We start from the raw sequence: 26,222 nt of genomic DNA, 5'->3' as shown, positions 1-26,222 counted from the left end.
TAACCTATACATTGGAAATCCGTTCACCCTCGACCCTGGCCAATTTGGTTTTGTCAAATGAAAGTCCTGCTTCTTTAACCTCATTAATGTTTTAACTGAAGCAGTGGATAATGGTTGTACAATACATACAGCATATATAGACCTGATGAAGACCTTTGACACAAAAGATGCACACATAAAAAGAAGAAGTTTGTAGTAGTGTACGCATATGAGAAATTCCACAAATATGTCTATGGTGAAGAAGATCAGGTGGAGATAGATGATAAATCCTTGCATGGTATAGTCAGAAAGTCTTTTCCAAAGTCACATCAGATATTGCAGAAAATGTTACTTAGTTACAGAAACAGAAATACAGACTAGACAATGGATACATATAGCACACCTGTTAAGAACAGGGCAGACAAGGGGTACATATTGTACACATGTTAAATACAAACTAAACAAGGGATGCACAGTTCACATGTTAAATATAGACCAAATGAGGGATACTTATAACACACATGTTAAATACATTCCAGGCAAGGGATTTACATGGTAACCATTAAAATATCAGGACCTGCTACAGACTGAATGGTTGAAAGATTGGATTTGTATATAACAAGTCCGAGATGCCATTTCTTGGAATATTCCCTTTTGTCCAAGGTATGGTGATGTCAGAATTAGTATATATGTTTGGTGGGGGAGGGGGCATGTCCCCCACATGGGAGTGTGTAGAGGAGCTTGACTCCCTGCAAAAAAGAAGGTTTTAAGGAGAAGAGCAATTTTCAAGATTTGTTCTTCTCAAGGTTTTCGGTCTTTTTTCCAGGTTTTCAGACTTGGCATCTCGAATGTTGACATTTCAATAGGGACTCAATTCACACACCATACATGTTAAATACAGACCATACAATGGATACAAATAGAACACGTTCTAAATACAGACCAGGCAAAGGATGCACTTAGTAGACATGTTAAATGCGTATTATACAAGGTATCCGCATAGTAGATATGCTGGGCATAGACTATTTAGCAGAGCTTTAAGAATTGCTAGCAGAAGAGAAGCAAAAGTGTTTTAGATAATATCATAGTTCACAATGGCAAATGAAAAAAATAAAACAATTCCAGAAGTGTACTGATACAGACTTAGAAATGTGGCTTCCAAAATGAGTTATGAGAAGATAGTATGAGCAAAAATCATCAGTAAGGAAGGAGATTCGGTTTTATTGTCTTCTTTCAAAAAATAAATAATTGTTTCCAAGGCTTAACATTTAAGGCTAGCAAAATAGTAGTGGTTCCCAATAAAATGAAAGGCCAAATGCTTGAGCAAATACACGAGTCACATTTGGGAATGGTAAAGTGCAAAGAAAGAAAATTATATATAGTGGCTTGGCTGGAAATGACAGGTCAGACAGAAAAAGTAAGGCATAGTTGTATCATTTGTGGTACATACCACAACAACAGTCCAGAGGAAAGGATGCCAAATAGCATCTTCCATTGTTTTTCAATACTGAATAGCATCAAAGTGGGAGAAATCTATTGTATTTTAAAGAACCATGCATCTCATATGAGTAGATTATTATTTTATGTTCCTAGAAATAACCAGACTGACAGACTGTGTGATTAGTGCATTACATTACCGAAGCAGAACTGTAGCAGTGATGTGACTGAAGAAACAGCTGCCTCAGGAACCAACATATAGGGATGCCAGCTGCTGTATACAAGTGTATGTAAGTTAACATTAAAAGAACTGTTCAGCATTTCACAAGCTGCCATTAAAAGTGGTTAAAACTGTGGTTACTTGTAATGATGCTCTGCGAATTGTTAAAAGGTTGTTTTCCTTCAAAGGTAACAACAAGTTATTAAGCTGTTACATTATCCTAATAACAATTAGTTGCTACATTATTCTAATAATGTATCACTACCTTAAAAAGTATGAGACCTTACAGTGTGTCATTAGCCAAATGCAACTGCTTGTGGAGACCAGTAGTGCCAACAAATGTGTTGTGCAGGCTGCCAAACTGCCTTGCAACAGCTCTGCACTGATGAATGAAATGAATGCAAATTGAAGGAAATGATACAGAGAAATTAGGGGAAATATAAATACTATTATGGTTAAAAAAATGCAAGTGACTACCGGATTCACAGGTTGGAGTAAATGTTAGGAAACAAAGCCGCGGGAGAGTTTGCAGTGTGAAGATGAAATAGTTAACAAGTAGCTGAAGCAAAAATCTGTGTTGTTCATGGTGAAGTCAGAAAGCTTTTTAAGAGGAACTGTGCAAATATTTGTAAGATAATTACATCAAAATCCAAGGAAGAAAATTAACCAGAAGTGTGATAACAGTACTGGCATAGAACAACACAGGACTTGAATTCACAAAAGGTTACCAAGAGGTCTACATGATGTGTACACCTCGGAGGAAAAGTTTGGAATTCAGAGGTAGCACTACCATGGTGCTTTTGCACAAGGATTGCAACACTATAGTGGCCTGTCTCCATGGCCATGGGAGAGGTTGTCTAGGGAAAAGGCATATGCTAATTAATCAGGTGCTCTCCCCCCTGGAAACCCCTGAGGTAAGGCATCCATGCAGCCAAGTGATTCATGGAATTGTTCAGCTGGGTAGATTAGCACAGAAACCCCTGTCCCCTCATGGTACTGAACATGTCACCTAAAAGCTGTATTCATCGATGACGGTAGAGGTAAGTGCTCGGGTGTTTAATGGTAGGTACCATTAGGAGTTGTGTGCATGACTGCATGTGAGGGGTCTGCATGTGTAAGTTTATGTGTGAGTGTGTGTCTGCCTATGAAGTAGAAGGTAAGTCAGGTAGGTGTGTGCATGGGTGTGTGTGTGTGTGTGTGTGTGTGTGTGTGTGTGTGTGTGTGTGTGTATGTGTGTGCATGTGTGTATGTACATGTGTGTTTTTGCTGTGTGCATGTGTGTGTGTGCGTGTGTGTCTGTGTGTCTGTGTGTGTGTGTGTGTGTGTGTGTGTGTGTGTGTGTGTGTGTGTGTGTGTGTGTGACTGCGTGTGCGTGCATGTGTGTTTTTGCTGAGTGTATGTGTGTGTGTGTGTGTGTGTGTGTGTGTGTGTGTGTGTGTGTGTGTGTGTGTGTGTGTGTGTGTGTGTGTGTGTGTGTGTGTGTGTGTGTGTGTGTGTGTGTGTGTTTGTGTATTTTTTACTGTGTGTTTGTGAGTGACAGAGTGACTGAGGAGGGAGGGGTGCCTGCAGCCACTACTGTTGAGTGCCACAGGAATGTGCTAATCTGCACTCGTGGTCATTTACAACAATTCACAAACATTCAGATTAGTCAATAGTAAGGTCTTTCCTCACGGCAGCTAATGTGTCCATGAATTGCGATTCAATACATTGTAGAAACAGGACCTTTTTACTGTAGCCCTTAATATGAGCAGTAAGCATCTTAATGAATCCTTGGGATGGTGAGGAATTGTGATGGTTAGGGTTTACAGAGAATGAGAGACTTATCATGCCATGCCTCCAAAAAACCTTCCCAAAAGGAAGCTCAGACATCCAGAGAAAATAGTACTAATTACATATTCTGTATATGGATGGGTGTTGAAGAAACCAGACAAATGTATTTGCAGTTGAACATTATAACAAAGACTTGTACCTCTCAACTGTCCAGATTTTCACAGAATATCCAGATTTTTGCCTCACATTTTCGGTCTATTCCACATATAATTTGTGGTTTTCTGGCAAATCACTGGAATGATCTGAGGACTGAAGTCACTAAATAATGACATATATTTGAGTTTCAGACTTCAAATCCTTCAGAAAATGTACATTAACACAAACCCTGTTACTCTAGCAACTTTGCAAGTTTATAAGAGCAATATTTAAAATATGTCCCTATTTTGAGGCACAGAGGTATGCAAAGACTGAAAAAATTGTACATACCGCTATGTTTATTGATATGAACAAATAATCATATTTGATGTTAATAGCCCTCAGCATGTTTACTATAAAGTTAATTTGAGATGATTAATGTAAGTTGTACATGTTATCTCAAGGAATGTATATTTCTCATACTAAAAAAAGTAGAAGTTGTTTATGAGTTTATAACTTTAAATACGGTAATCCTCAGTTGCACAGACTTACATGTCATAGTATGCATATTCTTTCTAGAAAGTTGTCTGGAAGGGCAGAACCATTTTTGCAGTGTCTGTGTTGTGTACATAAATATATAAATTATAAACACTATGTAACCAATTCAGTGGTGATTTCTCATATTACATTTTTCAATCACCATACATTCATATCTTTGGATACAATGCAAATTATTACTTAGCTGTATTAAATAAGGCATGTTCATAATAATAATAATAGCAATAATAATAATAATAATATTAATAATAATAATAATACCTCCATTTAACACCAGAAGGCTAATGATATATAGGAGCATCTATGAATCTAAATCCAATTGTTTGAACCAATAGGGAAATTCTATATTCAGTTTACAAATCCCACTAGTCTCTGTGTCCTACAAAGTGTTACGTTTAATCACTGTTATGGTCAGTAATAGGTTTAGCATCCATAGATTTGAAATATTTAGATCGGAACTTTGAACTTCTAAAACATCAACAGCCAGTGAATTCCTCAATCTCTGTTTGAAGTGACATGATTCAGTGCTTCTATATATTCTTAAAGAACTTGGCTCTTCACTCAGTACAGATCAAATAAGAATTGTACCCACATGCACCATGTTTACAGCTGGCTATGCATTGTAATGAAGTCCATCCTTTGAAAATTGCTCCATTGCCTGAAGACAATGCAAAGATCACATGAAAACTTTCTCCACTGCCTGAAGACAATGCAAGAGATCATACAATTAAGCCCAGCACACACATCTGAAAACCCTGTGCTTTGCATGTTCTACTAAGTAACAGTACTACAAAGACTATCTTCTGAGATGTTATGATATGCATGTGGACTAGCATACCTTCAGATACCTTTATTTTTCACTAAAACACCCTTGGCCCTATATGTCTTTTTTTGTCTGAATACAGAAGTTGTTTATAAAACACTCCACTTTCTTAGGGTGACTAAGACAGATAAGAAACGTTTTCCTCAACTTGTTTAGTTGCCAGTGACTGACTCCTGTTTCTTTTTGTTCCTCACAGATTCATGTCTATATTTTGATGCTGATAAGGAGTAATGCTGTAGATTTTGGGCATCATGTTCACTTTCACTGAAGCAAGCACAATGTCACATTTCTTTCCTGGCACCGAATCTATTAGAAGATTGTCAAACTGACGGGGAAGTAAAAGGTTCTACTCTGGAAACAGCATATCTGTCGTAAAAGAAAGATGTTGGAGTTTATGGAAAAGTAAAGGTAAGAAATGAAAGCATCACTTTAATACGTTTTCTTAAGAGATGAAATAAAATAAAGGGCCATGGTGTTAATTTCATACCTGCATACTAATAAAGGACGAGTTATGACCTAACTGAAACTGCAGCCAACTTTACTATTTATAATGCTGGATCCATATCTCTCAACTGTCCAGATTTTTGCAGAATGTCCAGATTTTATCTTTGCCTCATATTTTTGGTCTGTTCCTCATACAATGTGTGTTTTTCTGCCCCATTACAGAGGATTGAAGTCACAAATTAATTGCATACATTTGAGTTTCAGATTTTACATCCCTCAGAAAATGCATACTAACACAAAACCTATTATTCTAGCAACTTTCTAAGTTTATAAGAGCAATATTTAAAATCTGCCCCTATTTTTGGGCCTTTACACAAACATTGTTTTAGGCTTTGTCCAGACTTTTTGAGCTAAGAGGCTGAGAGGTACGTGGATGACACATGACAGACTATAATAGAATAGTTGCTGAACATTAACTGGATTCATCTTCATTATTCAATAACAATATTCAGGAATGAGTCTTTTGTTGACATGGTGGTTAACTTTTTTTCACCATAAGGCAAAAAAGAACCTGAACTTGTAACTGTACTGTACAATGGAGTTGAGAAGCATGTATATATTAGTATATAATGTCATTGATTACTGGCTGAATAACGCTGTGGTGTTTAAACATACTAGCAGCACAAGGCAAAGATTTATTTCAGTGTTAGGAGTCAGCATTAAAGAAGGGTTAAACCAATTGTTGATGAGATAACTGCTCTCAAAGCCAGATCTAGCACTAGGCAACCTAGGCATTCGCTTAGGGCCTGCTGGCTGGGAGGGGCCCATTGACAGGAGTTGGGTGCCACAATTACTTTCTAATTAAAAAAAAAAATGTTTTCTTTGAGGATGTTTTTAACTCATTCACTCCAGTACAGCTCTTTTGAGTGTCTACCTTTAATTCCCAGGGGGTGCGGCTTGAACCTTTAAAAAAAGGAAGTTATCACCATACAGTTTTAACATATACTCTTTGACAGAGGTCAAATATCAGTGCAATTCTGTTTGTCATCATGTATGCTTCAAGATAAAATATTCTGATACTTTGTATGTAGCATGGCTTTGGAATTATTAATATAAATATGAACAAGTAATATTTGACTCTTAGAGGTGCGGTGCAGTAGGAGGTAACTGCAGAAACGTCTAGAGGCGCACTCGGCTGTAATGAATGCCCTCTGAGTCTATGACACACCTGCTGATACAGAATTGAGATGCAGTGCATTTTCAAAGAATTGAGTGAAAGTGCATTTTCAAGGAACTGCGAACTTCAAGGGAAGAGAAGTTTACTGCTGTCCATGCAAAGTTTGTTTTCAATGTGCAACTGTTTTGTTTAGCAAATGGTCACCACTGTGCTATGGAGTCTGAAAGTAGTGTTAGTAGCAGAGCAGGTAAAATGCTTGCTTTTGATGCAGAAGGAAACTGACAGCATGTAGATGCATTGCTGATACTGTGTCATACTTTAAGGGGGGTGGGATACTGCACTCCTGAGTGTGTCGTCCTTTGGATGAAATACCTAGTAACTATGAACCTGTTGTCATTTGCCATCCATTCCCTATGCAATATTACTAGCTCACAATTTTTTTAAATGTAACATAGGCAATTTACTTTTCATAGGCAGCAGGCATTGAATTTGTGGATGAAACAATGAAATATAAAGTTGTTTGCTAGAAGCAACATTTTTTTGAAATGGCGAGGGTGGCTTCCTTGAGGAACCTTGAGCCTATTGTAGGGAAAGACCAAGTAAGTAGGAACGTGTTGGGTACTGGAAATATTGTCTACTACTAATCTTATGCGCAATTTTCAAATTCAAAATAATAGTCTAAGGATATGTGTAGTTAATCGCAAATCAGTAGCAATATTAAAGATATGTATATATCCTTGTTATTGATGCTATTGTGTGTGTCCATGTGTGTGGTGTGTGTGTGTGTGTGTGTGTGTGTGTGTGTGTGTGTGTGTGTGTGTGTGTGTGTGTGTGTGTGTGTGTGTGTGTGTGTGTGTGTGTGTGTGTGTGTGTGTGTGTGTGTGTGTGTGTGTGTGTGAATGAATGTATGGTAGGGCATAGGGTATATCATGAATAAAATGCATTGTTACAGTGTTGCATACATTTTTTGTATGTGCATGTATGTGTGTGTTTTTCCAGGGAATAAACTGTTTCTTTGCAATGCATATATCTTTGTTGTTGTGTGTTGGCAGGTGTAGGGTGTATTTCAGCTGAATTATACGATTCATTGTAGTGCAGCATGCATTTTTGTATGTGTGTGTGTGTCTCTCTCTCTTTCTCTTTCAGTGATTTAGAGGACTGAAGTACGTTTTCTTATCTAGTGAAGGCTCGAAGATTTTTCTGTGGTTTGGCAGAAGTTCACTGCAGCGCAGCCTGGGAACCTAGGATGTAACTTTAAGTGACTTTATTTGAAAACATGATTGTGTTTGCAATAGCTGAAGAGGCATAAAATGATGGTAGAAGATGAAGAAAAGGGTGTGAAATAACTAGAGTAGGTTAATATGTTACCTTATATTTTACCTTTATATTATTTCACAATCTTCTCATTTCTTTAAATATTTCAGTAGTTTAATATGAAGAATTGTATTTCTAGCAGAAACCTTTGCCTTAATGAACTAACGTGTTGTTAAATACACCTATATATACATATATATATATGTGTGTGTGTGTGTGTGTGTGTGTGTGTGTGTGTGTGTGTGTGTGTGTGTGTGTGTGTGTATGTGTGTGTGTGTGTGTGGTGTGCGCAGGTGTGTGCATGTTTGTATGTATGTGTATATATATATATATATATATATATATATATATGTATGTATCTGCATCTATTCCTGTATCAATCTATATATCTACGTATGTATATATAATATATCTATCTATCTGTCTATATATATATATATATATATATATATATATATATATATATATATATATATATATATATATATATACACACACACACACACACACACACACACACACACACACACACACACAAATCTTATCTATAGCTCAGCCATTCAACATCCTAGACCCTCTTCATCAGCAACTATCTTCTGTCACAAAAACAAAACTATCTAAGACTTCTTCCGCATTAATTCTTCATATTGAAATATGAGGACAAAATGAGCTCAGTCAGCTCAGACTAACATATAAAGTTACTGACTTGTTGTCATCACCATCAGTGTTCTGCTGGCCAAGCTAGAGTACTCACTTCCAATTATTGCATGACATACCCCTAAGAAATTAAAACTTGTATGAACAAATGAAAATAGAATATCCGACTTTATACATCTTGCACCAGCTCATTAGCGTCACTCTTTAACTTTGCAGAAATATAACATGCTCGTAGTAAAATTAAGGGCGTCTGTTCTCCTGAACATACTAATACGCAAACTACTCAAGGATCAGTCTTGTCCCCCAGAGCTGACAATCATCTTTTCAATGATCGCTACTGACCACTCCCTTAACTGGTATAAAAACTACTCAATGACTACTGCTGTCCTCCAATACTGACATAAGAACTATTCAGTTGTTGCTACTGAACCCCAGTACTGACGTACTTCTACTCAATGTTTGCTACAGGCTGTCCCCACTGCATACATAAAGACTACTCAGTGATGTCTACTGCCCATCAGTACTCATATATAAACTAGTCATTGATCACTACTTTCCTCAGTAATAACATACAATCATTTATTGATTGATACACACTGTCCCCCGTTGTTGACGTACAACTATCCAGTGATATCTAGCGTCCCCCAATGCTAACATATAAACTACTCGGTCATCATTACTGTCCCCCAGTGCTGACAGGGTCTATATCACCTTGTCGAATGATGAAAAGACTGAACTCCCTTTCATCAATCTGACAAGGTCGAAACCCTTAAAGAGCGAAGACACAGACCATTGATTTTTTTCCCCAGGAAAGAAAATCGTTGGGCTGTCTTCAGGACTTCACCATTTCCTCCACTATGGTGCAATCTCGGAGTTGGTATATTTAAGTAGGGGGGTACAGCTCCCCACATTGGAGAGTGTGGGGGGAAAATCCACCCCCTACATTTTATGTTTAAACTTTTTTTCTTTTTGCGGAGCAGTGATTTTTTTTCCTGGGGGAAAAAAATCGCTGTTCCATGTCTTCGCTCTTTAGGTGTTTCGACCTTATCAAATCAATGAAAGAGCGTTTGCTCATTTCATCATTCAATAAGGTAATATAGACCCGTGCTGACATGCAACTAAAAAGTAATGTCTTTCGGCTTTTACCGGTTAGGGGTCGCTACAGCGGAACTCTGGTCCGCTCATGATTGGCAGTGGATTTTTACAGTGCCGAGCTGCCAGCCCAATGCCCAACCTTCAAAGAAGGCACGTCCATTCACGCTCGCACCTACCTGCATGTCTTTAATGTCACTCGACCGCTGGGAGGACATGCAGACTCCGCACAGAAGGTGCTCCAGCCGAGAATCAACTACTAAATGATAAAAACTGACCATTTGATATAGACCCTATCTATAACTATAGGGTCTATGTTTCAGTCTCCCATAAGGCAAAGATAATCCTACTCACCGATGACCTGATGAAATTTAATCACCCTCTTCACTTTCATGACCCTATCACGCAAACTGCTCCATTTGAGAATAATGTCTATGCCCACCTCAAAGCATACATTTAAGTATTTGTCTCCCATAGGACATAAATGCAATGACAAATTTAGGAACAAACCCCTATAGCTGCTAAACAAGTCTGATAGAAGAGCAAGCGTACCACACAGTGTTTGGTGCTGACTGAAACCAAGCCTACCAGACACTATTTTGTGCTGACTAGAACCAAACCTATGAGGCAGTGTTTGGTGCTGACTAGAACCATGCCTACCAGACAGTGTTTGGTGTTGACTAGACTCAAGCCCACCAGACAGTGTTTAGTGCTGACTGAATCCAAGCCTACAAGGCAGTGTTTGGTTCTGGCTAGAACCAAGCCTACCATTAGATCCAAGCCTACCAGACAGTGTTTGGTGCTGACTAGAACCAAACCTACCAGTAGATCCAAGCCTACCAGACAGTGCTTGGTGCTTACTAGAACAAAGCCTACCAGACAGTGTTTGGTGCTGACTAGAAACAAGCCTACCAGACAGTGTTTGGTGTTGACTGGAGCCAATACCAAACAGTGTTTGGTGCTGACTGGAACCAAATCTACCAGACAGTGTTTGGTGCTGACTAGAAGGCAGCCTGGCAGATTATTAGGACCTATGGAGTTAGGATATTTATCCTGAGGAAACCATTCAGGACTTGCTTAGGGTGATCAGAGAGGGTGTTTTGGGAATGCTAATAACTTATGAAATGTTAGGGGGGTAATGTGGAACCTTCAGGCCAATACAATGTCCTTCAGATGTCTGGCATATAGAAACTTTACTTAAGCACAAACCACAAGCTGATAGCACAGATGTAGTTTCTCACCTCCATTTATCCACAAATCTCTGCCTTTTTCCTCTAGTTTCCCTAAATTCCCACATACCCTTCTCATCTCTCCTCACCACCTCTTCCCACGTTCCATCTCTTTCCTCCTCTTCCCCTTCTCTTCCTCATTTTTTCAAGCAGTAGGTTCAAGCTGCACCATTTTAATGTTGGCTAATTTTAATACCACTGTCAAAGATCTTTATATCAGAATCATTTCCCTGGAATTGTATGTAATTAGACCATTACTTTATGTTGTTTCTATTCATAATGTAGTGTTTCATTATGTATTAGACTGTTATTGTTTGTAGTCTGTATTTTTATTGTAGCATTTTCCTTAGACCTCTCTGTATTAGTGCATTACTATATATTTTTTATTCTCATTGTTTGGAGCTTTTCTTCACGTGTCCACTGAGAAGACAAGGTATGTATTTCTCCAGTTGGACTACTCTGGAATACCCTCCTCAGAAATACACAAATAAATAAATACATATGAGCAAACTAAAGAAAATAGGGGAACTATTAATGTATAGAAAGACAGATGGATATGCAAAAGTTCATATTCATCAGGTTTAATTATACTATACTCTGAATTTAATTTATTGTTCAGTACTTTAGATAATAGTGGAGAAAGAATTAACTACATTGACTACATAACAGCATTCAATAACTTTCCAGATCAAGAGACTTTACCTTTTATATACAAGCTTGTTTCATGTTTCTGTTGTTTTAACGTGCTTTAAAGTTTGTTCTTTGCTTTCTTGTTTATTTGGGGATAATTTAATTTATGTAGAACTGGACTGTGGATATTAAACATGATTTGTGTTTTGGGCTGGGGAGAATATATACTTTCACAATAATTATAAAATAATATAAAGATTTATTGTGAGGGTGCTAGTCAGCTGAGTTTTATAGTATTTTCTAAAAACAAATTTGCTGTTCATCTATAAATATATAGAAGAACAGTAAATGACATAATAATGTTTCACTAACTAGATTCCCAGTGCAACTTCAAAACTGCAGGCAGCTGTATGGCCTGTCTACAAATTTCATTCAACTTCTAGAACATAAAGCATGCACTCAGTATCTGATGTACAAATGTATGCCTTTCTTTCATCTGTCTGTGACAAACATATGGATGGATCCCTCCACCATGGCCTTCTCTGAGCCCTTTTTCCAAATGTTTCTATACCCAGTTTAGGATTCTGCAGAATTATGTACTTCCCTTAAACTAGCAAGATATTATTTTTTGAAAGACAGCAATTACCAAGCATGTGACTTGCAAGGGGTTGGCATTAGCCACATTTTTTGGGATACGAGTCAGCGAACCACTGGAATTTATTTTATAATAAATTAAAAGTTTTAATTCATTTCAGAGATAAAATGGCATGAAACTCTGTTGGGTTTGTGGGAGGATCTCTCATCCAACAACACAGATCCAGGTTAGTAAACCTTAAATTACCAAACAAACAGAAGCAAAATGTTGCCATAAATAAGCAGTTGAATACTGACTTCATATAGGCAGTACAGTCATTAACCATCCAGGCAACAAATTAAGTCCTTCAGTTGCCTTCTCAATCTTATTTCTTCCTTCATCTTTTCTCCTTTTAACCAGTTCCCACAGATACCATCAGAAAATACCACAAAAAAATTAAACCTACAGCAAGTGTGCCTGACCTGACAATCTACCCAGCGAATATCGTAAAATAGCAGCTAAAGCTATTGCATATCCAGTTGCATCTCTTATAAATCAATCCATACCTGAAAAAAACCCTCACTATGGAAAACTCATTCATTACCCTGCTGTGCAATGGTGGAATCAGTGCAGATCTCTCAAACTGTAAGATACTTGCCATTTTATCTCCCTTATCAAAAACATTCGAAAAATGTTTTAATACACAACTTCTCAGCCATCTAATAGATAACCAGTATCTGTCTTCAACCCAACACAGCTTCTGTCCTCATCACAGCACAACTACTGCTTGGTTAAATTTTGTTACTACTGTCAACATCTGTAGAAATGCAGAAAGCCTAGTCTCCACCACCTTCCTAGCCTTTTCAAAAGATTTTGATACTGTGTCTCACCAGAAACTCTGATTTTAAGTCTCATCCTTAGGGCTCACAACTTTTTACTGCAATGCTTCCATAGCTCCTTCTCAAACATGGCACAAGCAGTGAAATGGAAAAAATTATTTCTCCCCCTTCCTGCCAATGAGTATTGGTGTCCCACAAGGATCTATACTAGACCCATATTTCAACATATTTATCAATGACTTCTATACTGTTACAAAAACATTATCCTTTTTCCATATGCTGATGGCTCAACCCTAATGCGCTTTGTCAAATTCTTTATAAACGCAAACATCTTATGTATCAAGTCCTTCTTATTGATTGAAACATGGATAAATAATTCACAACTATGTCTAAACCCTAAAAAACTACTGTTCTTTACTCTGAAACACATCTCTACCAAAACAACTTTATTCACTATCATCTCTGTCAACAACATAGTGATAGAACAAGCAAACCACACAAAATTACTAGGTGTCATCCTAGATGACTAGATAAAATTTCAACTGTGACGTATCACAAATGATTTAAAAACTCATCAAAAACAAGGATCATTATGCACGATAAAAGCCTACCTCACTAACATAGACAGAATATGTATAGTCTCTTCATTCTTACTGCCATCTCTCATCTATGCTGCCTCAATCTTCACTAACATTCAAGTCTTACAAATAAGTCTTACAACATCCCAAACTTCAGCAATGTTATAATAACGTAGTAAAATTTGCAGTAATCTATAACAGTGGAACACACCACTGCCTAAGCCTCAAAGAAATAAACTCGTTAAAACTACCACATCACCTAGCTCTTCCCCATCTAAATACAATACACATACTTCTATATAAACCAAAACCCAGCCCTTAATGACTTAATACACCACTATTACCACAACAGAATTTTACACATAATCTAGGAATGCAGGTGACCGTCTATATTCAAATAATGTAGCTAAACTCTGACCCAGTACTGATGCATTCACTGCACATCATCAGGTCAAATGGCATCAGAAATACCCTGTCTGGGGATGTAAACCACTTCTACAACATCAGCAGAATGGTATGGGGAGACAGGTAAATGCATAAATATAGTTGCAAGTATAGAAAACTTCTGGAAGAACCTCATGTTGATTATGAACAAACCTAGGAATGGTTAAGAAGAGACAAATTCAAACCAAGAGATGAAAGGTTAATATTGGCTGCACAAGATAGTGGGCTATGTACACGTTAGTTTACTAAGTGCATTGAGCATGTGGGAGAAAGAGAGAAATGTAGGGTTTGTAAAACAGAATTGGAAACTATCGCACACCTTGTTGCTGATTGTGACATACAAATGGAAGAAGGACTGTATGCTGAAAGGTATAATAATGTGTCAAGACTGCTGCACTGGGGATTGTGCAAGCATTATGGGGTTGAAGTGGCTGAAAAACATTGGAAACGAGCCACAAAGCATCATAGAAAATGATGAAGTCTACATCACATGGGATCACCCATCATCAACAGTTCAAAAGAGAGAGGCTAGAAAACCAGATATAGTGGTCCATGAAAAGAAGACAAAAATAGCATTAATCATTGAAATCACAACACCCAGTGACTACAGTGTCCTGCACACAGAGAGATACAAAGTTATAAAATATGAGGATTTGCAAGCAGAAATGATAGCAATGTGGAAGAAAGATACCCAAATAGTTCCAATAGTAGTAGGAGCAACAGATCTTATAAAAAAGAGCCTAAAATCTTATTTAGATACACTACCAATACATGTAACTCCATACAAATTACAGAAGGAGTCATTACTGGGCACATTGGAGGTGGTGCGAAGATCACTTTTGGCTGACAACAAAGAGTGAAACATTACTAATTTCATGAACTTTAATCATACTTTGACTAAGGAATGGGGTCCATTCCCATCATGGTATTAGAAACCCAAAAGATTTGGAGAAATTAAAAAGGGGAAGACAGGTATATCTCACAGAGGATACTGCTGCTGTGGAACAGACTCTCCATCCACATAAAACAAAGTTCATCCCTGTCCATATTCAAGTGCAACTTGGATCTGTGGATAAAAAATAGAAAATTTACCCCAGACTGCCGCAATACTACTAACGGACAGTGGCAGCTCTTAAATGCTTTATCCCATGCATGGGTCCCCTCAAATTATCTAAGGTGTGATCCAGTTAATATAAAATTAGCAACCATGGGATGCATAAGGCCAATCACTAGTCAAATGGGATAGGTTAATTTGAACACAAAAAGGGAAACTGTCTAAGCTTAAAATGACCCTTAGGGGCAGCTAGCCTAGTACTTACTTACAAACCTATGAACTTCTGAACTGTGGACGCACAACCCAATCAGAATGCAAACTCATTTTAAAGACAATTGAAACTTCACCCACAGATCAATGGCTCTGCTTTTGTACATCTCCAGGATAAATACCACTGTTATATTTAGCTTCCCATATCAACAAGCCATTTCTTTTCATTCAAGATCCTATGTCCACCAATAACTAAATAGTTTTATTAACATCTCCAAGCTGTATGTATAATTGTGTGCACTGCTGTCCCACACCTCTGTACTTCTAATGTAAACATATATATGCAATTGTTTCTAAACCTGCATTATACCCCATGTCCTAACTACAATATTAACATTTTCTTCCCTACCTAGTTACTTCCCTCACCCCCTCCCCCCATTTCTTTGAATTTCTAAGTACTAATTATATGGTCTATTATCTATTTCACAAACCCATTAATACACCTCTTTAATTGCTCATTACTCGACATGTACTATTTCACTCCTGTAATATCAAGCTCTCCTTTCATAAGAATATAATCTAGTCTTTGTAATAACTTTATTCAACTATAAACATATTATGTCAATTTGGAGCTTGTCTTCCCGGGCCTCGGCTGAAAATAGGATATTATCCTGGTCAGACTTTCCAGATAAACAAATGTCAAAAAACAAATAAATAAATAAATCATCAGCAAACACATGTGTAATTGTTAATGTATATTACTTAATGTCTGTTTGTGTTATTATTAAATGTCTGCCTAAAATGTTTGTACTATGTTTGAGCCTTTCTCCACGGGCCACTACTAAAAAGGGAGATTTGACTAAACCCAGTTGGGCAAACCTGATAAACAAAAGCAAAATAAAATAAATCAATAAAATGCCAACCGTGTTAATATAGCTGTTACAAAAGGATTGTTATCAAATGTAGAAATGCCTGAAAATGATTAAGTCCTAAATTCAAATGTGTTTAAGGACTGAAAATGGGAATGAACAACATGGTTACAAATACGTTCAGATGATGCAAATGATGGCTGCTGTTTAAAATGTACAGAATTCTGATTTTGTGCCATTAATCCTATACCTTCTTGTTATAACTCTCTCTACTAGCAAATTCATGTGTTTTGCTTTTAGCTGTGATTGACTAATAACATGTTATCTAAAAAGTGTTTTATAATATTTTCATTTCATATGTCAATTGTGCTTTCTTATTTCTTTAACATTGTAAGCCAAATGATGAACTGCCTTGGATCCCCTTCAGAATACTGAATCCACTGCATTGCAGCTGAAAGTGAGCGTCTTGTTGTAAAACATGTTTCAGTTTAAACATTCTTAATTGTGTTTCTAGATTGTTTTCATCTTCAGTCTGCTGATATTGGACCTGGTTTAATCTTTCCAGACATGCAGTGAAGTAAATGATACTTTTCTTCCAACCTCCTGTTCTTTATTATACTCTATGAAATGAAAAGTCCCACTTTAGAGTACAATAGAATATGTTATGGTTCCAGAATGCATCATTGCTAATGGTAGTATTAAGGTAGTATTAGTAACATTAAGGTAGTATTAGTAGTATTAAGGAAACTATTGTGGTATATACAGCTTCAAATTCATTGGAGTCTGCGTGCAGTTTGTTATATCTCCAAGATGCTGAGCGGTTAAGATGAGACATAACTTGAGTCAGTGACAGGACAAATTGGTCAGGGAAACAAACAGCCAGAGTAATATATAACTGAAGAGGCATGCTCTTAATATGTCAGTGTTATGTTAATTTCTGTGTATATTTGATGAGAAAAGGAATAGTGAGTACATGAATAAGATTTATGCAAAAAAACGTGTTTTTGACCCAAACCAGGTAACAGTATGTATATGTATTTAATACATTTTTCTTTTGCAGATAATTTTCTTGGTGTGTATACATTGAGGAAGTCCAGTTATGTGGAAACATTTCTGTGGAATTAATGAGTTTGTTTATTAATGTCCTAAGTTCTGGAAAGGCTATTGCAGGGACTATGTCATTTTTAATATCCATTTGCAGCTAGAAAATGAATCTCATTACCATCACATCACTAATTTAGCCTCTAGTGTTTGAAACTGTAAAATGCAAACTCTTTCTACTTCTGTATACAAGCAGGGTATATGACCTTAGTATAACCAACTTCAAACAATTCCTGCAGTTTTTGTGGCTGTTAACACACATCAATTCATTCTTTTAACTGTATTTGTATGCCTTGTATCTTTCATTGGATTCAACAATTCATTTGTGTGCCACAGCAAAACTTTTACATTATATTTAGCTTTCATTGTGAATTGCAGAGTACGCTGTTTCTGTTGCTTTAGTTCCACAGATTTCTCTATAGTCATGTATATTTCTACAATAGATTGTATTGAAACTGCAGATGTCATTCTAATAGATCATATTGTAAAAACTGTGAAAAACACCATCTGTTGTCTGATGTAAGGCCCTTGTTCTGTTTCACTGTACAAATGAGCATATCTTCTGTTGTACGGATCTGAGGGGCATCAAGAAAACAAGGGCAACAGGTCACAAAATCAGAAAAAATGTTTGATGCTTGCAGGGCACATCTAGGCACATCTAACTGGATAATATTTGAGAAAATGGTTTCTGTTCTTCTTTGTATCTAAATAATGAGGCCAGGAGATTAGTAGCATGTGGCCTGCTGGATAGTCTTGATTTATAACTAGTAAACAGGCGTAAAAATACTGCTAGCATCTTTGATACACCATTTTTATTATAATAACCTCAGCCGCTGGAGATCCCTTGCTAGCAGCTCTGCAGCAAAGCGGTTCAGTTAATTTCTTGTACTTTGCACAATTACTCAAAATAAGTCTCTGTGTTTTTTGAACTCCTAAAGAAAGAGAACATAAGGGCAAATACTTTGGAGTTAGACCAGCTGATACTCAAAGGTCACTTTTAAGTATCTGTTATCATTTCTTTTTTCAACAGCAGTGGGCTGAAGTACAGTTTAAGGTTTTTTTGCAGCCCTATATAAAGAGTATCTGCGTACTATTTGGGTTTATGATGTATTGTTGGCGGAATCACATAATCATTGCTAGCTTAACTTTCAGTTTGCGGAAGGCATTTAATTTTGACTTGTAACAGTTTAAATCTACATACAGTAGAAAATGTCATCCAGGTTAAGTACCCATGACTTGTTCAGATGATTATAGCCTGAATAGCTGACAAAGATTCAGCATGCAGGCCTGTTTTTTTTGTTTGTTTGTTTGTTTGTTTTTTTTTTTGGGGGGGGGGGTTGACCTAAATGCTGTGGGTTACTTGATTTTACCCTTTATTAATGAAATGTCAGCTATGACACATTAGAGTATCCAAAGCAATGTTTCTATACATATGTTGGGATCGCTTTTCTTTAATAGCTAGATATAAAAACTACATTTTAAAGGTCCTTTTTTTTCATTAAAGTTGCAAATAATAGCAGTTACTTTTCATTCGAATTTATGTTTACATTTATGCGTGCATATGGTAGATCATATAATATGACTTCAGTATAAATAGCAGTTTTGGTTAATTCCTCGTAGGAAGTTCTTAAACATTAGGACTTCCTTAAGTGACAATAAAAGGAGAGATGGGGAATATAATCGCCACTGAGATTTGAGTGTTTCTGACTTAATCCAAGTTAGATAGGTACTCTGCATTACCGATTTGCTGTTAATGTATTTCTGCTTTACATTTTTATATTTATGCCATTGTTTTTAAATTCAAGAAAAAAAAGAAAAAGTATCCACTAAAAGCATGAGTTACTTAAATGTATTCATATAAAAGTAGTTAAAAACTTGAAGTTTTTTTTTAAATTAAAGAAAAGAAAAAGCGTCCACTAATACTATGAGTTATTTAAATTTATTTACATAAAAATAAACATAACAAATGCTAGTAAAAAACTTTTGCAAGACGGTTCTTCATGCTTGAAATACAATGAATGATACATTACTTAAATATAAAAATTGCTCACATGAGTTGCAACAAAGTATCAAATAGCAGACACCTCATTTGTTCAAAAATACAAAGTATTACTATACTGTTTAGAATTGTTTACAAAATCTCTATATCCAATTGAATTCTTATTTCTCCATAGCTTTTGACCAATAATAATAAGGATTTAAATATTTTCATGGAGCTCTCTCAGGACTGATTTAATACTTATTATACAATGACCCCCCCCCCATTAATATTCCAAAACGTGCATGCTGATTGGCCAGCATGCACATTGTAAATCCCACAATATACCAACAGAAAAAAAGGTCCGGTCACCCAGACTTTTTTCCGTTGGTATAAAGTCCTCAAAACATTTTTTTTAAAACAAATAAAAAAGAAAGAAAGAAAAAACGTAGCAATGGAGACTTTCTTTTCTCCATTGCTTCCGTTCCAAATCATTGCTATACTGGGCATGCGTGGGACGCAAGTCCCATATGCATGCTCAGTACATCAAAACAAGGAACAGTGTACCACAACCAGTGAAAGAATAGTAATGTGCCATTATACAAAGATATTATTTAAGAAAAGTAAGTATTTTTTCTTAAATAATGTCATTGTATAATAGCAATAACCGACTCTGTGGTTGTGGTATATTGAAATTTACCTACGGTTGGCTTTATTTAATTACCCAGGCTTCGCCCTCGTGTTTAAACCACACCAACTGTGGGTAAATCTTCAATATACCATACCACGTCGTCGGTTATTGCTTTAGTGTCCCATTGAGGCCAGGTGATTGGTGGCTTGGTGGCTTGAAATCTCAATATCCAACTGAGTTCTGTCTTTTCTATAATATTAACCAAATTTCCACCTCTAAGGACTACTTGCAGAATTAAAAATTTAAAGCAATGCATGCTAACCATTTCAGATATGTGCTTATATAAAGCATTACTAGATATTTTCCTTGAGATCTCAGATAGATGACTACTTATACATTATTTTAATTTTCTATTGGTCCTGTCAATGTAAAAAGCAGGACAAACTGAGCATTTTGCCACACATTTTTACAACTGAAGTCTCCATGCACCCTTAATTTAAAAGGTTTTAAAGACACTGGGTGCACTATAAAGCTGTGTGTATAAATATATGATCAGTGCACACAATTATAACATTTCAATATTCTAACCCTTATAGACACTATTTTATTAAACGGTTTCAGCTGCTGTTTGTAACATACATGATTTTTTTAAACTTTGTCCCTTCTTATAACCAAACTTTATATCACAAATGGGATTATTCCTTAGTTCAGGTACTTGTTCAGTAATAGAGCAATATTTTTTAAGAATTCCTTGGACCATTTTTGAATGGTTATCATAAGTTAATACACAGCTATAACAATTGTTTTTTTTTTATAAAAGTTTGTTCCATAATTGATTGATCAGAAAACACAGGTTTAAAGGAGGAATCATGCTTTGCTACTACATTATCTTTAATGCTTTTTATTTTGTCAGAGTTACAGCCTCTACTTTTGAAATATTTTGTTAGATCCAACATCTGATTATGCATCTTATACTCATCTGTATTTAAATGTGAAATTCTAGCCATTTCTCCACTAACGATGTTATCAAAAATAAAAGGTAGATGGATGCTTGATCTGTGCAAATAATTCTTGCATTTAACTTTGTTTTTATATGAAGATGTACCTAATCTGCCCATATTTTTTTATATATAGTAATATCTAAAACATTTATTTTACTAGCATCTATATTCTTTTTAAAACTCAAGAAGTTGGTAGTTGAAGAAATAAAAGTATAAAACAATTCAAACTGAGAAAGGTCACCATCCCAGATAAGAAAGAGGTCACCAACAAACCTAGTATAAAATGCAACATTTTGAAATGGATTACAACTAGAATTCAGAATAAATTGTTCCCAACTATACATCATGACATTAGCATATGTATTAGCCATCTAGGTACCCATTGCTACACCGTGGCTTTGCGTATACAATATATTTTGAAAAATAAAAATGTTACTGGCTAAAACAACATCCAGTAGCTTGCTGACTAGATCTATGATTGACCTATCAAAGGCAGTTATAGAGAATAAGTGTGCCCCATACCATTTCACCTCCTTCTCTATTCAGAATTACTGTGAACAAAGAATCAGCAAAATAACATTTATTCAAATTATATTGATCCCCCCTCCATGGGTCATAATGTGCACAAAGCCTGCTTGACCTAGAGACAATCCAAATAATGCCGAATACTTTGGTTATGGGTGATGTCAATTATCCCACGCGGGTGATTTCAATAATTATCCCACGCTAGCGCAAAACTTCATTGACTTTGTTAAATCAAATGCCTTGGAATAAATTGTTCATGCTCCGACAAGAGGAACAAACATACTCAATCCAGTCCTCACTAACATGTCAAGCAGATGCACTATTGCAACTGTCGCACCCTCATTAGTTAAATATGACGACAAATCAGTCCCCTTTGAGCTGACCCTAACACCAGAACTCACAATGGACAAAATTAGACTAAAAAACTTGACCAAGGCAAACTTTACTCTCCAAGGTGAAGGGATAAAGCATTCTGAGCCCCACCGACAGCTGGAAGTGGTAACTACACTGAAGCTTACAATACAGCCCTGTACAATCACTTGCATAAGTGTATAGACTTGGAAGAACCAGAAAGAATCAAAGCCGGAACCCCAAGTAAAAACAAGCCACCATGGTGGACATCCAGTGTCAACAGACTTTACAGTAAATGCAAAAAGTTGCTGTCCAAGAAAACAAAAGCAAGTCCCCAGCAATGGAAAAGCACACTCCTTAGCCTCAACAGGCAAATAAGACAAGTTGTCAAATCCTCTAAGGGCTTCTTTGAGAAAAACTTAGCAAGCACAGCCAAGGATAACCATAAGGCATTTACAGCTATGTAAGTAGCCTAAAAGATAGGGCCCAAGCATATGCACAACTATTTATTTATTTATTTAACATTTGTTTACTGGGAAAGTCTGACTTGGAATGAGCCAATTTTCAGTGGATGCCTTGGGAGAAATGCTCTAGATGCATGCATTTGTAAAGTGGAAGGAAACTGGAGCACACAGAAGAAACCCACATGAATGCAGGGAGGACATGCAGACTCCACACAGAAGGCACCTCAGCCAAGAATCAAACTGGAGAACCTCTTGCTGTGAGGTGACAATGCAAACTGCTGCACCACTGTGCCAACCAACAGCATCACACACACTGACCTCCACAGAGACAGCAAATCTGCTGGCAGACAGGTTTGGTGAAACTTTCACTCCCTTATCCCCTCCAAATATATCACAAACCTTCCCCCAAACTTCCTCCTACCCCAGGTATCTGAAAAACAGGTCATCAAAGCCTTGTCCAAGGCAAAAATCAAAGATTCTATGGGACAAGAAGGCATCCCAGGCAGTCTTCTAAACAAGATAAAACATGAACTAGCATCACCATTAAGTACCCTCAATCATAGTCTAACCACAGGCTTTTTTCCTGCAACAAAAGTAATTCCCTTCCACAAAGGTGGCCTAGCACCAGACCTGGGGAATTACAGACCCATTAGCATGACCAGCCTCATCTGTAAGGCCATGGAATGTATCATTATGGGCTTTATAAATAAAGACATATGTGACCTCCAAACCCTGGATCTTAACCATTTCGGCTTCGTCGAGGACAGATCTTACCTGTTAAATCTGGTGGATTTTTTCAAACATGTGACCAGGGCCATTGGCAAGGGCAAATCTATACACACAGCATACCTCAACTTAGCATAAGATTTTGATACAATCCCACACTCAGACATTACTGATAAACTTAGCAAACTGAATGTAAACCTCTTGTTGTAAAATGGGTTGCCAACTGGCTCACAAACAGGACACATGCTATCAAAGTGGGTGACTCCATATCAACCAGCAGACCTGTTACCCAGCAGGGTGCCACAGGGGTCAGTGCTAGCCCCCTACTGTTTGGTATATACTTCTTAAATCAAAACTAAGGGATTGTGGCTGACCAAGTTTGCAGTTTACTGCAAAGTGGGTGCAATTATTGAATCCCCAAATTGTCAGTATACTCCAGGAGGGTCTTACGCAAACCAATGACTGGTGTCTTAGTCATGGTCTCAAACTGAATGCAGAGAAATGCATCATCATTCCCTTTGCCACAAACAATGTCCCTTCACACTATCAAATCAACAATACCCTACAAAGTGGTAAGGGACCTGGGATCACAAGTTGACTGCTACCATAACTTCGACCACCATGTGTCTACTGTAGTTAGGAAGGCTTTCCACATAGCTCACTTGATAAGTAAAGACATCACCTCGAGAGCAAAAGAAGTTATAACCCCTCTATACTTGGCAGTAATCTGGCCCATAATTGAGTATAATGCTTCGTTCAGCATGTACTGGACAAAGCACCTGCAGCAATTGGAGACCTCAGAGGTTTTTAACTAAGAAGATCAAGGGACTCCAGCACATGCCGTACACAGACCAACTAAAGTCCATGTCACTGTATTCTGTATTGTATAGACTTCTTAGGGGAGACTTATGTCTGGCTTACACAGCAATCTCGGACCCAAACCTAATGAATTTCCTGCGTATCTGTAAATCAAACGGGACTAGGACTACCTGTACCAGTGACCTAAACATGGCCTGTGACTTAAATAGGACATGCTGGAGGGACAGATTTATCTCCCAGCAACTGCCATGTCTTTGGAATAGGCTACCTATTCATGTGAAACAGACCACCTCTATGACACAGTTCAGGAGGAACCTGGAAGAATGGATGGGGCACCATTAATTCTTACTGGGAACAGTGACCACAACCCTCCTGGATGTGGGCAGCCATTACTAAATGCAACATTGGGTATTAACTAACAGGGATGAAATGGCAGGGCTTGAAATGACTTGTGAGACAATAGCCTAGTCATCTCCTATGATCCTATGAAGCATAAGATAAAGACCATTCATAAAGCTGCCTTAAAAATCTGGTGTGTCTTTTAAGAATTCCTTGGACCATTTTAGTATGCTTATCATAAGTTATACTTATTTTTAAGTCTCCAGTCCAAAATTTCAAATGTAACCACACACGAGCAGAAACAATTGGTCTAAATGGAGGTGATGTAATAGACATACATTTTTGGTATAATGTAAAATAATGGAATTCTAGGATATTTAATATGAAAGTCATTGTACATCTCTCATGATATTTGATGTTGGAAAAGCACATCGTTTAATATAAAATCAACTTGTTTCATAACCTTATAACATCCTTGTCTATTAACTTATTGATGGTCTTCAGAAGTCAATAGAGCAAAGATAACGTTTATATAAAATTCAGTATCCATTACAAAAAAGTCCCCCACCTTTATCAGCTGTCTTAATGATGATATGTTCATTAGACATTAAATCATACAATGCTTCAGTCTGTTCAGCAGTTAAATTATAGAAAGAACATTTAGGATTCCTGTTAAATAACTCATAAATGTCATGTTCTACAGCTTTCTCAGTAAAGGGTGGGCGGGGGGTACAAAGGTACTTCTGAGCTTACGTGGTAAACTCTCAGTAACATTGTCATAAATATTTTGGTCATGAAAAAAACACTTTCAAATGTAAAGATCAAGCAAAACATTTAACTCATTACAAACTACTGCACCTCCAGGCATTTTTGCAGTTAGCTTCTACTGTGCCTCTAGGCCTCAATATTGCTTGTTCATATTACCCTTAATAATTCCAAAACCATGCAGCATACAAAGTATCAGAATATTTTATCCTAAAGCATACATGATGGCAAAAACTAGTGTATTCATATCTGACCTCTGTCAGTGAGTATTTGTTAGAACTTTAAGGTGGTAACTTCATTTTTTAAAGTTTCGAGCCACACCCACTGGGAGTTAAAAGTACACACTCTAAAGAGCTGTACTGGAGGGAATGAGTTAAACTCTGTAATTACTTGTGAAATTTCAACATTGTGTGCTGGAATAAATGAAAGCCCCTTATTAAGAACAGAAAGTTCATGTTCAGTTAGCACATGCTCCGATAGGTTAAAAACTAAAGTCTGGGAATTTATTAGTTCTTCATCTGACTTCTCATTTGCGGTCAGCGATCTGACCTCTTTCCTTTTCCATTGTTGAGATAGCTTTTTCTTAGTTGTTTTGGTTCAGGTAGTGGAAGAAGAAGCTGCTGGGCTACAGGAAAATCCACTGGGTCTAGTGCAGATAAAACATGAGGGGCGACTATAGTAATAGAGCGTGGAACTGGTGCTGGTGGTGTAACAGTATTATTCGAACCCTCAGTTTTTTAAATTCAAGTTCTACTGATTTATATTGTATTAACTGCTGGGTTCTGTTCTTTGGCACTGTAAATTCTAAATTGCTGGTTGTGTTTTAGTAGGATTGCTGTGTCCTTGTACTTTTTGGCTCCATCATTTAGTGTTTTTACATTAAGGAGAATTTGGTCTGTGCTCTAGTGGCAGTATTAGGTAGCCATGTTTCTTCTGAGCATGAAATCACTGTCTGATACCTCAAAGTATTTTTTAGCCAGAGCGCTAGTTTGCTTATTTTTGTGTTTTCATCTGCTTGTATACAGTTATCATGTTTGCACAACATTGCTTAATACACATCAGTGGTTAGTACTGCTCTGTATAGATGCAGGCAATTAGAACTGAAGTTTTCCTTGTAAAACTACCCTGAATTTCCATACTAAACAAGTTGCACAAAAGTTAATAACATCTAAAAAGGCACCAGTGCACCAGCCAAACAAATGACCACAAATCAAGGTGCACAAGATAGGTCCTCACAATGAAAACTAAGTGAGATATTTATTCAAAAGTAAACAAAATGGCTTTAATTAGTTCTGATGAAGTCCATTTCAAATTCATAAAGGAGAAAAGTGCTTAACTTATGACATTTTGTTTACTGTTGAATAAATAGTTTAAAATTTATATCCAACTCAGTTTTCATTGGAAGGACACTATCTTGTACACCTTAGTCTTTGGTTACAGTTGCACAAACAGCAACTATTTTCACATTGAGGGGTACTGCCCCACTGGC

At 36.9% G+C, this 26,222-nt stretch overlaps 1 long non-coding RNA gene across 1 annotated transcript in view; it reads left to right on the top strand.

The window, feature by feature from the left end:
- LOC122802483 overlaps positions 1-5,335 on the top strand; it is a 542,380-nt gene extending 537,045 nt beyond the window's left edge. Inside the window, exon 4 of the long non-coding RNA XR_006364939.1 lies at positions 5,119-5,335. This is a non-coding gene — a long non-coding RNA (uncharacterized LOC122802483). The remainder of the gene's footprint in view (positions 1-5,118) is intronic.
- The last annotated feature ends 20,887 nt before the right edge of the window (positions 5,336-26,222 follow it).

The sequence above is a fragment of the Protopterus annectens genome, chromosome 5.part0 (assembly GCF_019279795.1).
Source record: "Protopterus annectens isolate FY-2018-M chromosome 5.part0, PAN1.0, whole genome shotgun sequence".
NCBI classification, from domain to species: domain Eukaryota; kingdom Metazoa; phylum Chordata; order Ceratodontiformes; family Protopteridae; genus Protopterus; species Protopterus annectens.
This window is presented reverse-complemented; position numbering and strand designations above follow the sequence as displayed.